At 51.3% G+C, this 9,946-nt stretch overlaps 1 protein-coding gene across 3 annotated transcripts in view; it reads right to left on the minus strand.

The window, feature by feature from the left end:
* Acvr2b (activin A receptor type 2B) overlaps positions 1 to 9,946 on the minus strand; it is a 30,244-nt gene that overhangs the window by 18,473 nt on the left and 1,825 nt on the right. The gene's annotated exons all lie outside the window — the stretch shown is intronic.

The raw sequence follows: 9,946 nt of genomic DNA on the forward strand, positions 1-9,946 counted from the left end.
CCAAGACCTGGCACTCTCTGGCACCAGATGTCACTGTAACAATGGAGTAAAAAGGTAGAAAGTGGACTGGCTGGTAGAAAGTGGACTGGTCAGCCTCAGATGCTCTCACCACTCCTGGCTGGAGGTTGCCTTGCCCCAAACCCACAAACTGATTCCTAGAGGCATAAAACAGGCTCTGGGCAGAAAGGAGCAAGCCACCTGGGGCCTGAGTCAGACTGAGAAGGAAGAGGAGCATACTAAACACAGGCCTCGGCTCTCTACCTGCAGCTTCCAGGACCCAGCCTACCCCATCCACACAGAGCCAGATGACACTCCCCAGCAGAATCTAACTGGCTCCAAACACAGCCAGATCAGGTCTCTCAGCCTGGTCAGCTCCACCCACAGGCTCAGCGCTGTCAATCAGCATTCAAGCCTGTCCTTAACCTGAAAGACTAAAGAAACTGCTGGACAGAAGGAGAGAAGATGCTGCTGGGACTGCAATGGTTGAAGAATAGCTTACTCCCAGAGAGACAGAAACAGCCAAAACATCTATAAAATGTAGGACAGACAGCTGTGTGTGTGTGGGTGGGTGTGCGTGTGCATGCGCACGTGTCTACAAATATCTAGTAAGAAAGAAATCAATTTAAAAGCTGATTGACTTTGATCTTCCAACAACCAGTACTTGCAAGCTAGACTATAGTAGGACAATGCTTTCCACTCACAAGTCCATGCCCAGTTAACTAGCAATGAACTGCAAAGGCAAAAGAGAGAAAAACAAGGTTACAAGAATCTACCTCCTGGGGCTGGGGAGATGTCTCAGTGGCTACAGTACCAGCTACTCTGGCAGAGGACCCAGGTTCAATTCCTAGCACCCACAACTACCTGTAACTCCAGTTCTGGGGGATACAACACCCTCATCTCACCTCTGTAGGCAATATACATGCAGGCAAAACACTCATAAATATAAAATAATAAAATCAACAAATCTTAAAAAAAAAAAAGACTCTTCCTCCACTTTCCTTTACCCAACTGTACTGGCACTTAGGCGTGGTGACACACACCTTTGATTCCCGCACTAGAGAGGTAGAGGCAGTCAGATCTCCATGAGTTCTAGGCCAGTATGGTCTACACAGTGAGTTCCAGGACAACCAGGGCTACACAGGAACACCCTGTGAGACCCTGTCTCTAAATAAGCAAAAAAATAGTACAAAGAGCTGGAGGGCTCTGACTTTAAGAGCATGTATCACCTGTAAGACTCAAGCATAGACCGAAACATGCATGCACACACACACTGTGTAACTAAAAATAAAATTAAGATTAATTTTTAATGTACTAGAGGGTAGATGCCACCAAAACCAGGAATAAAATGAGGAAAAGAAAGAAAACAAACCTTCAAGTTCCGAACAGAGACTCAACTGATGGGTACGATCACGAAAAATTCAGGATGACAAGGCAGGCCAGGATGAAAGCCAGCAAACTATTCGACCCTCTACTGACCCTACAACTACGCAGGCATGGGACAGACTCCACGGCCAACCACGCCCCAAGGAACTGAACAGGTATTTCAGCAGCTGCCCACAGCTCAAGAATTCAGTCAACAGAATCCCCTGCTGTACCAAACACACACAGAAGCAGCAGCAGCAAAATCAGTGTCCTAGGGGAACGTAGCAGAGTCAGGACTCGCTGTAGCTGTCACTCACAGTGCTCTGACACAAGCCGACAAATCTGTAAAATAAGGGCATTCTCGTTTTTTAAGAGAAAGCACATGAATGCAGCCCAGCCCTAAGACAAATGGACGTTGCAATTACCAATGAGCTTAAACTAACGCAAGCATTTTTAAGTCGCAGAGCAAACTAACATCTGGGACTGGGGAACAACCCAGCTCAGCTGCGAGAGGACTCTCTAGCCCTCGACTACAAATCTTCCCTCTTAGCAGAGACGCTGTCTGCTTGCTCTGGCCTGTCTGGCCTTCAGCTGAGGGACTGCACTGGCCAGCAGCAGTGGAAAGCTCTGTATCCACTTTTTACCCAGCTCCAGACATTTCTCCAGGACCACAGTGTACCCCAAAGCAAGGCCATGTGCACACAGGAGCAGGAACAGCCTGGGTTCAAAGCTTTCCTTCCCTCCGTGTGTCTCACACCTCCCCAGCCCTCCAGCCTTCACGCCTCTGACGCCCTACCCTACCTTCCGCCCTGGCGGGGCTTGCCAGCCTCCATCGTGAACCATGGCTTTCTTTCCTCCTCCCATCTATGTCACCAGTCCCAGCAGTTGCTGAGATTTAACAGCTTGCATTCCCTCAAACAGTAGTAAAACTACCTTAGGACTTCAGAAAGGAAGAGAGAGAGGGAAAGAGGAAGGGAGAAAAAGAGGAAGGGAGAAAAAGAGGAGGGAAGACAGAAAGCCCACCAACAGGAGGCCAAATAAAAACAATCTATATATACATTTGGGAGTTTTCCATGGTTATTAAAAAAAGTAAACCAGGCATGGTGGCCCATACCTTTAATCCCAGCACTTGGGAGGAAGAGGCAGGAGAATCACCATAAATTTGAGGGCAGCCCAGGCTACACAGTAAGTTCCAGGCCAGTATCAATCTCAAAAGTCAGTCAGTCAGTCAATCGTGGTGATGTAGTTCCTGCCCTACCTATCTCGGCAGCTACGTGTATTAGAAGCTTGCCTACATGGATCTGAGTTTAAAAGGCACAAGAAGGCAACAGTGAGCAAGATGGACCCACACACAGAAACCACTCAGAATAAAGCAAAACTAGCCTGTGCTGCTGGAATCAAGAACGTAGCTAGCCGCCCTTGGGGTGAGTGCAGCAGGTAAGACGGGCAGAGGGGGCCTCCCTGTCCACAGCCCTGACAACCACCGAGGCTGGAGGGAGTCTGGGACGCACCGGCTTTTAAGCGTCTAAATCTCAATTTGGACGCTGACTGCACAGGTGCATTCAAGTTCTCAGAAACACATCAAGCACTCGGTCATAACTGCATTTCTCTTCTTTAGAAAAAAAACATTTAATCACTATTTTATGTGTAGCATCTTGCTTGAGGTGTGTGTGTGTGTGTGTGTGTGTGTGTCCCGTGTGCACACCTGGTGCCCATGGAGGTCAGAAGAGGCTGTCAGGTCCCCTAGAACTGGACTCACAGATGGGTACTCAAGTCTGGGTCCTTTAAGGGTAGTCAGTGTTCATGACCACTGAGCCATCTCACTAAAAGCACCCACCTCTCCACCTTGCACACGCTAAGCACTTTCTACATGCCATGCCACGCCACGTGCACCAGTCTGTGCTCCACTCGTCAGCACAGACTCCTGTGCAATGCTTATACCTCAGCTGTGACATAGTGCAACAGTGACAGCACTAGGGACTGAAAAACGAAGGGTGCCAATGCAACATTAGTGGGTACAAGTGCTTCCTGCCACGCCTGGCAACCTGCGTTTGGTCCCAGGTACTCGCAAGATGGAAGTAAAGTGCCAACTCCCACAAGCTGTCCTCCACACACATGCCATGGTTCCTCCCCCCATACCGCACACCTTAAGAAGCTGAGTAAGTAAATTTTAATAAGTACTACCTACAGCTGCCCTCTGGAGGGGAACATGCCTGGAAGAATATGCACCAACTATAAATCTCACCTGAGAGAGAGGAGGGCATAGCTCAGTGGGAGAGCATTTGCCTAGCATTCTCGAAGCATGAGGCTTCATTCCCTGAACTGCAGAAATTGACTGTGGTGACGCACTCCTGTATCCCAGCACACAGGGGCTGCAGACGGGAGGATCCTAGTTCAAAACCTGTGTCAGCAGCCTGGACCACAGGGGATCTTGTCTCAGAAGAGTACAGGAGAAAGGGGAGGGAGATGGCCCAGCAGGGAAGAAGCTTATTGCTCTTGCTGAGGACCTGGGTTCCCTTCCCAGCACCCACACCAGGCAACTCATAACCACCTGTAACTTCCACTACAGGGGATCTGACTTGCTCTCTGGCCTCTATGGGCAATGTATGTCCCTGGTGCTCAACACACACACAGACAAAAGAAATCACGTTCTAAGGGGGCGGCCTGCTCAGGAGACCCTGAGTTTTGTTTTCTGATCTGTTCATTTTGGTTTTGGTTTTGGTTTTGGTTTTGCTTGGTGTGGTTTGGTTTCTTGAGACAGGGTTTCTCTGTATAGTCTTGGCTGTCCTGAACTCACTTTGTAGATTGGCCTCAAACTCACGAAGATCCTCCTGCCTCTGCCTCCCTGAATCAGGCATGTGCCAATGCGCCTGGCTTGATCAGTTTGTTTTTGAGATGGTTTCCACAGCCCAGGTTGACCTTGAACTCCCCCCTCCTCCTAGCTGGAATTACAGGCACGCACTACCACACCCAACTTAAGACCCCAGCTGTACCTACTAACAGCTACATTTCTGTAGTGTGGTACTGGAATGGTAATAAACTTAATAAAAGTGAAAAAGGAGGAAAGAAAGCAGAGCTCATGTGACCTCTGCTTCACACAGGGGTAATCTGGGAGACCCCTGGGTAAGGGAAGGGGTAAACTGGGAGACCCCTGTGCAAGGGAAGGTTTCGAACAAAGGTTCTTAGCTTAGGCAAACAGACTTAGACCCGCCCACAAGCAGAGGTCACTCACCTTTCTCAACTAAGCTGTGTCCCTGGACTTTCTAAGCCACTTGGTAGATGAACCTTGACCCACATGATCTGTGCAGAGAATAGATCCCAAGGGGCCTAGGCTCCTACTGAACCCCACTTCAAATTAACATACAAAGGCAATTCTCCCAAATATGCAAAAGAAATGTTTCCTAACTCTTGGCTGCCAGTCCAAAGCTCCGAGAACTCTTGAGAGCTTTCTGACTCAATGTACAGATAATAGCTGGGTTGGAGGCAGAAGGTGAAGAGAGTTGGCAGTAAGACCGGGACATCAGACGGCAAGGTCTCCACAGCTGGAGACGGCAATGTCTCCACACACTGGGTGCCGCTGCACCACCAGAGAAGAAAACACCAGCCTGGCGCGAAAGTCCAGACAGCTCCCAAGGCAGCCTCCTGCTTTCTCTCTCTGGCTCAGGAGGGCAGTCAGGCATCCCTCCCTCCACACAGATGGACAGACGACAGCTGGTCCGCTCACATCCTCAAATTCTCAGCCACAAACATGGAGAAGCAGGCTACTCCACCTTCCAGCCAAGGGCTTGGGTTTCCAATAGCCTTCCTTTTCCTCCCCAGAACTAATTTTAGCCTCCTTGGTTCTCAGAGGTAGAACCGAAATAGTCTGCTGAGGAACACGTTTACAAACAAGAGCTTTGCCTCACAAAACGCCTCAGCTGTAGCCCAGTAACCAGGCAGGGAGGAGAAGCCCCACTGTCCAGGAGGCCAGACCCCTCCAGAACATTCCCCAAGGAGGAGGGCCACAGATTTGCTCAGTGGGCCAAGCTTTCTTTCCAAGTCACGTGTTCGAGAATGAAAATGCCAGGCTGAGCTGCCAGTCCTGAGAGGGTCTGAAAAAAAGGCACATGTGTGAGTATCACACAACCGAGAGGCTGTCCCAGGCTAGAAAGAGGCACACTTGGCCCTGGGACAATCCAAGCAGGCCTAAGCTGTGATTTCCAGTCCTTACCATTGTCACAGACGGAGGTATTCTACCGCCTTAAAGACCAACCTGAAGAAGACAGCAATATCTCCCAACCCAGGACATGGGTGTCCAGGAGCAGCACCGACAGGCGTGCGAGAAACCCTGAACCGAGGGCTCAGCTGTAAGTCTGGGTGACCATGAGATCAAAAAGCCCAGAATAAGGGGTGTCTGACCCAGTGCAAAAGCTGGTGATGGCATGGGAGGGGACCAGACCCCACAATTCCAGGAAGGCAAGTACAAATTTCTGGGGAGAAAAAGAACACATCAGAGGAGGGCCTAGGAGTCTCACCTGGCTCAGCACATGCTTCACAGGACGATGTGGGGCACTCGAAATGCTCATGAGAAGCCTTGTATCCACCCTGATGCCCCACCAGTAAGCAGCTCCAAGCACAACAAAATGTCTCACTAAGTGGGGTCAGAAAGAAATGGCCCCCAACAATCCTCAGTGTAATTCAGCATGAAAAAGAACATAAAACACACATGGGCCAGCCACAGGGAGCTGTTGGCCTGTAGAAGCCGACTTACAGGCCTGTGGAAGCCTATCGTGTCTGCCACAGGCTGCAGCACTGCACCTTTCTCAAGCACGGCTTGCCCACCACACACACCTCCCCAAGCCCCGTGGGAAGAGATAGGCCCATACCTTTGGGGTGAGGCTGACCCCCTGCCCTGGCATCGTGGGCCCGGGAGTTCCAGGCCCATAGCCGCCGCGGCTCCCCGGAGTGCCACAGGGCAGGCCCACTGGGGGGAAAGGGCATGCCAGGAACCCGCTGCCACCCCCCGGGCTCTGCAGACAGGTACAGATCCCAGGGGAGCAGGGAGGGGGTGTCGGGCAGGCAGAGACCCAGCAGCAGGCACTTCCTGACATTCTGCGGGAGGGAGAGGCAGAAGTGTCAGCCTCAAGGCAAAGGCCAGAGCAGGTGGGTGGGTGCAGGCGGGCATGCTGCCCGGCCACCCACAACTGGCCGCCTCCCTGAAACTCGAGAACCACTTCTGGGAAAGCTCAAGGACGCCAGGATTCTCCTCAGTGGCAGCCGGTCCGCTGGAACCTCTGACTCTGGACCAGAGGCCCCACACACCAACAAGTTCTGCAAGCAGGAATCATCTAAGCTTCCAGGGAGAACCCAGCTCTCTACTGACTCCAGAGGGAGAAAGATGAAAGGACTTTCCCCTGACTCCCCCAACTGTCTACCCCAATAAAGGCTGCATGTTCTAGAGCACTGGTGTGACTCTGGCCCAACCATTTAACAATGCCAGGAGTCATTTGCAGTCATCATGGTCAGAGAGGAAACAGCTAATAAGCATGCACAAGGCACAGGCCTGCCCCTACCCTATACGACCACTCCTCACATAAACTGAGAATCCATAGACGCAAAATGCCAATGGTGTCAAAGTTTGGGAAGCCCTGTTCTAGAGAGGCCCACACAGACAGGACTAACTCAGGGCTATTCAGACTATCTCCCAAAGTGTGATCTACGGGGCTGATAAAGTGTAAGCCACACAGGATAAGAACCAGAGTTCAGATACCCCCGGGAAAAGCCCGGCAGTACGACAAGCACCTGGAATCCTTGCTCCCAGGGTGAGTTCCAGGGTCAGGGAGACCCATCTCGGAAATGAAGTGGAGGCCAGTGAGAGGTCTCAGCAGTAAAGGCTTGCCTGCCGCTGAGTCTGACAACCTGAACTTGCTTCCCAGGACCCAACGTGGGGAGAACCAGCTTCAACAAGTTGTCCTCTGGCCACCACAAATGCAGTGAGCTCTGGCAGATACCCACAAACTAAAACAAAATGCTTCTAAAGGAAAGAAAAAATGAGGTCGACAGTGAAAGACTTTTGATATCTCTGGACTCACATGCACCCACATGCACAGGTGCAGACACACACACACACACAGAAACACAGGAATGGGGTGGGGCTGTGAATGAATACGAAGGGTCCTGAATGACCCATATCTGCGCATCCCTCAACCCACTGGATCCCAGTCCATGCATGGTAACAGGTTAGGACCTGGCTTTGAACTCAGGCTCTGACAGCCTGTGGATCCCAGAGAGACGGCCTCCTGGACGGGAAGGAAACCATGGAAATGGAGTGATGGGCAGAATTACAAGTACCAGAAGAAAAGACAAAGACATGTCCACAGACCAGACAGGGTAAGGAGGGGTACCAAGGGGTAGAGGTCTAACACACACACCTTCTGCGGGCAGGCTGCGCTGAGGAGGAGCTGACTGCAATTTTAGGGGACCCAGAAAGGGTGCAGACGAGCACAGGCAACACGTACAGGTGTGCATGCAGGCAGGCACTGGTGAACAGCCTCTGGAGGTCCGATTCCTCCGATTCTCAGAGCAGCATGACCAAAGGTAACAGGGCTCTTCCCTGGGCTCCCAGCAAAGGAAGGACTCTAGGTAACTGCCAGGACGAGTCTAGAGACTTGGAGGATTCTGGGTGCCAGGAAGAGCAGGAGAGGGGCACACTCCAAAAGCCTACCTAAGTAGGACACTGTCAAAGGGTTCTAGGTCATACGTCTAAGCTCAGCTGTAGTCTGGGAGGATGGGCAAGGGTCGCATCTGCCTTTGAGAGCTGAGGAGGGCACCTACTCATTCCAAAGGGTATGCCCACTCGACAGGCAGGCAGCCTGGGGCGACCAGCAGACAGGACAGAGAGCAGGGGATATCCTCTCTGGGAAGGGACTCTCGTGACTGTAGCCCTTGGCCGTGGCTTCCCACACTACAGTGGTCCAGAAGAGTAAGGGTACTCTCTCACACACACCTCCACCCAGAGGAAATGGTCAGCCTATGGAGACACCTGGGATGGTGAGGACCTACTGAGACCATTCTTAGCCTCAGCTCCTGCTCCTGGCTAAGCCCTCCGCTCTGAGCCCCAAGCAGAGAAACAGATTTTAGAGAATAGTGTATGGTCGCCCACTGCAGTGCAAGGGCCAAATGCCAGCCTCCCGAGGACATGCTGGGCCAGGCTCAAATCTAGAAAGCCTTCCAGGTATATCCATGGCATGTCACAGCCTCAGTCCTGTCTTTCCCTCTTGGCCTGTGCTGTCCACTGTGGCAGCAGCTGGCCGAACCTGAAGTGTGCAAAGTTGGAATCAGGATGTTCTGTAAAAGCTAAGATACATGCCATATCTTGAAGATAGTTAATTTGTATGCGTGTGTCTCAGGCAGGGCAGGGCAGTGGTGGGGAACACCTTTGATCACAGTACGCAGGAGGCAGGAGCACCTCTGTGAGTTTGAGGCCAGCCTGGTCTACAGAGTGAGTTCCAGAACAGCCAAGACTACAGCGATAACTTGTCTGAAAAAAAATTTTTTTTTCATGTCTCATTAACTCTTTTAATAGTGACTGTGTGTTAAAATAACCAATCTTTATGTTAACTCAATTTTACCCAACTATGAAAAGGAGCAAGTCTCCACCCTCAAATTCATATGGCAAAGCCCTAACCAGCAGTGATGCAAAGGTCTTTGGAAGTGGGACCTCTGGGAAGCAGTGAAGGCTGGATTAGACTGTGAAGATGGGAGCCTTGGCTCTCGTAGGACAGGCCTGACCGCCCCAGCACCCTGGTCTGGCTTCAGGAACCACATGAGAATACACACTGCTAACTTTTAAATGTGAATGTAGTTAAACATAGAATATATACGACTTTTAACTTTATCTTCTGAGCGTCTGTCTGCAGGTGTGTCTGCTCCACGTGCATGCCTGGTGCTCTCAGAGGTCACAGAGCATGTGACCCTCCCAGAAGTGGAGTTCCAGGTGACTATGAGTCACCATGTCAGTGTTCGGACTAGAACCTGGGTCCTCTGCAAGAGCAGCAAGCACTCTAGCCACTGGGCTCTCTCTACTGCTATTTGAATCACCCAGCTCTGTGGTATCAGAGCAGCCAGAATACACTGAGACACAACTTCGTTTTCCTCTACTAGCACAGCCATTCAGATAGTTTAAGGTAAATGTTCCTGTTCACAGTACTAGCATAGATCTCTTCTTTCTACCACAGGGCTAAGTAATGCTGAATACTAAGCCAGAAACCTGAAGCAAGAGGTCAGGAGGGCCAGCTCTGCCCCAAACGAAGTTCTCCTCCAGTTCCTCAAAAGACAGAGCAGCAGCCACCTCGGAATCTCAGTGTGACTAGAAATACCAGGTGACTACCTTCCCCGAGGGCAGAACCACAGCGCTGAGTCAGAAAAGATGCCTCCCTACTCCGCTCGCACTCCCCAGGCAGTGCAAGGAGCACACAGACACGGTGCCAGGGACCCACACACACCCTGCCCCTTATATAATGGGAGGTGACTGGGGAGGCCAGATGGGACAAACCGGGGCAGTGATGTACAGATGTCTAGTCTGAGGAGGCACACGACAATCCTG

The sequence above is a fragment of the Meriones unguiculatus genome, chromosome 6, assembly GCF_030254825.1.
Source record: "Meriones unguiculatus strain TT.TT164.6M chromosome 6, Bangor_MerUng_6.1, whole genome shotgun sequence".
Taxonomy (NCBI): domain Eukaryota; kingdom Metazoa; phylum Chordata; class Mammalia; order Rodentia; family Muridae; genus Meriones; species Meriones unguiculatus.